The sequence below is a fragment of the Macrosteles quadrilineatus genome, unplaced genomic scaffold (genome assembly GCF_028750875.1).
Source record: "Macrosteles quadrilineatus isolate MER2022 unplaced genomic scaffold, UCM_ALF_1.0 Scaffold_46__1_contigs__length_943047, whole genome shotgun sequence".
NCBI lineage: Eukaryota > Metazoa > Arthropoda > Insecta > Hemiptera > Cicadellidae > Macrosteles > Macrosteles quadrilineatus.
Genome location: NW_026542639.1, coordinates 718,151 through 723,913, shown reverse-complemented (window position 1 = coordinate 723,913; position 5,763 = coordinate 718,151). Strand labels below are relative to the sequence as shown.

The window sequence follows — 5,763 nt, the reverse complement described above, 5'->3', positions numbered from 1 at the left end:
GGTTCCAAAAAAATTTCCAAGATATCGTGTAGCAGGGTTGTCTACAAAAAATGTTTTATTTATCATTGTTTTGTTATATTTAAGAAGAATTACGCAAATGCCGTATTATTATTAATTGGTCCAAAATAAATAACCGATTAAAAACTCAACAACATAACAGAAATTATGTTTAAGACTAAAAATCAAACTGACATAAAATTAAAATATAATATTTTTGTGCTCAATCTAGGTCACAGCGACTGGTTTGGTTACGCAAGTTACGGAACCTACCAGAAGCTAAGTAGCCCAATAAACTGTGATGGATGCAAGGTTTAGTAGTTGTAGTAGTAAGTTTAGTTAAGGTATCTGTAGTAACAAACTCGCCGGACAGCGAATGCGTGAAGCACATGAAATACAATGTAAACAGACGCAATAAAATTACAACTATGTACATCAAGAAACCCCACTTTATCATAAGTATGTTATTTATTTGTATTGAACGATAACCTGTTAATAAACTATGTAAAGAAAAAAAAGAAAACCACCAATATAAACATACGAAATTCAAAACCGTGCCATCATTTATCCTTCCCAATAATTTATTCGATAAGAAAATACAACGATGTCCACCACTTTTAGCGTCGAAGAACGCCAAACGAAAAATACATTGACAATCACACGCTAGGGCTCTTGCAGCTTTCTATTACAATATTGCTCTATTACTTATCCGTGGAAAATGCATTTAGTAACAAAATTGAAAATAAGAATTCCTAGCAAGATCTTGTGGTTTTGTCAAAGTTTAGGTCTTAAATTTGAAAATAATTATATGTTTAGGTTTTTTACCAACAAGTTAGCTAAACACACAAAAGTGTAAAAGTACCCCACGTGCATTACTGACACGTTTGCCTTGCTGTAGAGTAGCACGTAGTTGTACAGTATTATCATGAATTATGTCCTTTACTAAAGGGACTTCTCCGATACAGGAACATTTATTCTCGTATGAGAGACCAATGTCAATTTGTTTCACCTAGAAAGGTGGGCGTAGAGCTAAATCTTAGAAGTTATCAGTTACTATCGGTTTTTGAGCCCGTTCCAGCTGTACTTCTGAAGTATTTAGTGTAAAACATACACGATCGTGTCCTTTGAACCGATTTACAAAGATTGTGTAACCGGTACAGAACAACCTTATTTTCACCAACAGGTCACTGACTTCCTATACAAAACTCATAGAACGGCATAGCATCTATAGTTTGTGTCATAAACCTGTCTACTGTCTCCTGGACCTACGTGTACCTGGAGACTGGTCAATGGTAAAAGGCTCGGACAGTCACAGGTGAACGGAGGGTCTAGACTGTCTTTTAACAAGTTCTATCATGCGTAGTATAAGGGGGTATGTTTAATCTATGCTATAACCTATCAAAGGTCTAAGAGGATTGAAAATTCGGATCACTTTGCTTAGATTTAGATGTACAGTACAAATAAATACAAATAAAATTATGGAAACCAGAACAAACATTATTACATGTAACACCATTGACTACTACAGATGAATGGTACAGTATCACTTGCAGGCCAAGAGTAGTCTGCCCAGTGAAGGCCAAGGACCCCGGGGCCCGACTGAGGCCATTGTATGGACCAAGGATGCTGCGCTATCTGCGAGACAAGTTGCCGCCTACAACTACAACTGGTTTAATGGTACAGTGCTAGTCCGAGGTCCCCGAGGTCCTGGCTTCAAATCCCACCAACCACCAATGGAGTTTTAAGTGATAATGCTACAACTTCTACCTAAACATTTCATTCCCATGTTGTAGTCAGTTTGGGTAAAAAATATTAACATAGTTGAATTAAGCCACCAACAGTGTTTGCTGATGCCAATTACGGATACCTGTTATTACACACCATTTATAAAGATGCCAATCTTTTGTTAACAGAAATATATTTGATCACGTAAAATATCAAAAGCGAAGAGAAAACAGCATTTTGAGTTAATAAATGGCTCATTCAACAAAAGTTTGTTTCGTTTTTAATTTAAGAATTGATTACACTGGATCCATATAAAAGAGAGTGTTTTCTACCTCGGTGTCAAGGAGGCTCGGACAGCATATCTTCGCAATGCTATTTTATTAGCCTAATATTTAGAAACAAATATTTCAAAAACCATAAGAAATATCTTTATCAAACTTGATCTCTTTGTATTCTATAAAATAAGAAGAAAGTTTCAAGAAATTTTAGTTTATTTAACTTTTACAGAATTATTAATTTATTGAAAAAAGATTCCAGTTAAAAAATACTTGAATTAACTTCAAATTATTTTTTTCAAAAATTATATTTAGTCAAAACTGAGCAACATTGCGTCATTAAAAGTTAAAAAAAAAAATGTTATAGCCATCCGATTTTTTACAGTAAGGCTTTAATTTAAAGAGCATTAAATAAAAAATAATACAACATAAAAACTAATTTTTTTTAAATATTTTTGTCATCTGACCCCCTTAAGTCAATGCTGAGAATCATTTATTTTGCAATTTTGACGGCAAAACTTTTTGTTGGTACAGATTAGTATACATTCTAGCTACTAGCTAAATGTAACTATCTTCCATTTAACAACTTGAGACGGTTAGTTTATCTAAGGATTTAAAAACTGTTGTGCTAAATTATCCAAATTTAGTTCTTATATGATATACATTTTTAGTTTACTAAAACTTTTGTTTTTCGATGTCGGTTGACGTTTGAAAAACTGTACCAGTATTCAAATGTGTAATATGGTAATTTAATTAACTAATAATAATGATAAATAATAATAATATGTACTAATCCCTGTTTAAGTATCTTTGGAAGTATTGTAAATTTCTTCTAATTAAATAGCGTAAAACTCCTGCATAATTTAACAAAGCGACAAGTTAAAAAGTAGCACGCTTTATCACAGCAACAAACTCTGCAGTCTCCAGCCCATAGACGGCATTTGAACGACGCAGAACATTATCCCAACACTTAACTATCGCCAGTTTTACCTTCTGTGCACTGAAGCGAACCATTACTTCGCAAAACTGCCCCATAACGAGAAGTACTTTAATGCGTGTTCCCTTTCTCAATAGCTAGCGAAAAGCTAGTTGGATTTTAATTTTCAACGGAATTGCCATTACTGTGGGAACTACTTTGTATCCTCTTCCAAAGTATCTCTTATTTTAACTCAACATGATAAAGGTTGTGTGTAGGCTAAGAAGCTTAAATCTTTTTTTTATTTATGTAGATAAATTCTTCGTCTTAAAACGAATAATTCAAGGATAATTTAACAGCAACAGCAGACGACATTAACAATGTACTGAAATGAAATTATACACTTGAAGAAAACCACCAATAAACAATATATCTTAGAAATATCTATAGTAAAACACAACATTAAAAGTGTTGACACTTAACTCGCCGTTAAACAACACGCATAAATTGAAAATATCTCAAGTCAAACTCCTTGTGAAAATAGAAAATAAAAAAAACATACAAAATTCTCTACCGCCATTGCCCTTTATATAATGAACACTGATACAGATTATGCATTTACAATGACACTATGTTTCTAGGTCTTTGAACCCTAGCCAACAGCGACAGCAATCGCACGTATGACAGCCACACAATAGCGCATGCGCGGGCCTCGCCTCGTCTCACACCTATACGCATGCGCACTGTTGTATTGTATTATAACGCAGTGGCAGTACGCATGCGTTGTTGCGCAGTCTGATAGCATTTCTGTTTATAGTTTGTACCTTCAATATCTCGTCGACCCCACATTGCCTGTTAGCAAATGCCAACCTGGTCGTCAATGTATAGCATTGCATACAATCGTTTTATTGTATTCAAATTGTACTTTATGACTTCTGTTATTACATTCAAGGGTATAAATATGGCCTTAAAGAGGACAATCGTCAATGTGCCTACTCACACTAGAAAAATTACGGGTGTGTGTACATAAAAGTTCGGTTAAATAAACATTTACATTAAAAGCGATTTAGGTAAGCATGTTAGTTTGTACATGTACGTGATTACAGTTTGGAGAATAGATGTTATCTTATCTTAAATATATTTAAAAAAACTTTTGCAAAACTTACGACAGCTAGCTTGACTATACTACTGGACCAAATTACACGCGGTTGGTACCAAATGAAAGCTATTTTCCTGTAGGTGTGCAGAATCCCTTTATAAAAAAGGCTCAAAAATAAGCACGAAAAATGAATTGCAATTTTAGGGAAATTAACATGGGCTTTATGGGTTGCCATGATAATGAAAAGAAAATCAAAGCAAATTCCAATCACATGTTTTATTTACTGTGTGGGGTGAAAATAGAGAAGTCTGTATGTACATTACATATTTTTGGTCGAGTTTTCGACCACGAGGCAACCTCTAGGAACAAATATAAAAATATTAAAAATAAACTTTTCTTAAGGAGATTTAACATGCGACCAAAATTTAAAGCTTATGACAGCTAGCCTGACCATACCTCTGTACCCAATTACACGCGGGTTGTACCAAAAGAAAGGTTATCGGTCCTATATGTGCAGTGCAGGTTTTAATTTTATTTTGGAAATATTTTATTGGGGAAATCAACGCATACTGTTAGAAAGATATTTGTCTGTAGATGTGCAGAATTCCTAAAAAGCACAAAAAATTATTTTTAAATAAAAAAATTATAACATTAGCCTTTTAGGTTACCATGTTGGTGACGAAATTACAACAAAATATAGAAAGAAAATCAAAACAAATGGAAGAAATTCCAATCACATGTTTTATTTACAGCGTGGGGTGAGAATAGACGAGTTTGCATAATACATACTTTTGGTCGAGTTTTCGACCACAGGGTGAGCTCTAGTGTTTTATTATATGAATTGTGTATTTTTTTACTCCGTTTCAAGAAAAATATTAAACAAACCTTAATTGACGCCTTATTTCTTGGTTGACAATTAATTACTGTTCTCTTTTTTGGTCTATGCGAGGTAGTATACAGTTAAGAGCATGTAAAAGATATAAATTAAGAATATAAAATTATGAGTGTAAAATCGTTGGGTAAAATAATATTTCCAACTGATGAAATATTTTTATGGAACCCAATACCAGTCTCAATTTTACAACTTCTACAAAAAAAATTAGGTTTAACAAATAACCTATTAATGTATTCTCTTGCTTATTCATGAAATGTAAGTGAGAATGGCAATTTAATAGACGCTTAATTGACAAGCCATGCATTTCGGGTTACAATTATTACGAACAATCTTTATTCCTAGAGTACAGAGAAACCTATTCATAGATTAGTTCCATTTGGTTAAGAATTTTGACAGATTCCTAACTATTTCCTCGATGATTTATACTGATTTATACGAACAATAAAAAACTAAATGACTACCTTAAACAAAATAAAATTGACTAACCAAAAACCATTGTATTACAATATTGTTACGATTTCTATTATTAAATTCATGAGTATATCACAATGCCTTTTGATTAGTTTTATGATTATATTTACGGCTTTACATTATTGTATTTCTATTATTTATTTCACGTGTACTGTATATACCACAATGGATTTAGTATCTATTTATAAATAGACAAGCATATTTCTTGAAAGCCTTATTCTCAGCGCGTGTGAATCGCAGGAAAAATCTACGCAAACTATTAGAAATATATTACCGGCTTTACAGTATTTCTATGATTACATTCACGGCTGTATATCAATGGCTTTACAGTATTTCTATTATTTAATTCACAAGCCCCAACGGTTTTAAAATATTTTTACTTTTA

The 5,763-nt window shown here is 32.9% G+C and overlaps 1 protein-coding gene across 2 annotated transcripts in view; it reads right to left on the bottom strand.

Moving 5' to 3' along the window:
• LOC129005951 (RING finger protein 17-like) overlaps positions 1-5,763 on the bottom strand; it is a 184,543-nt gene that overhangs the window by 82,872 nt on the left and 95,908 nt on the right. The window lies entirely within an intron of this gene.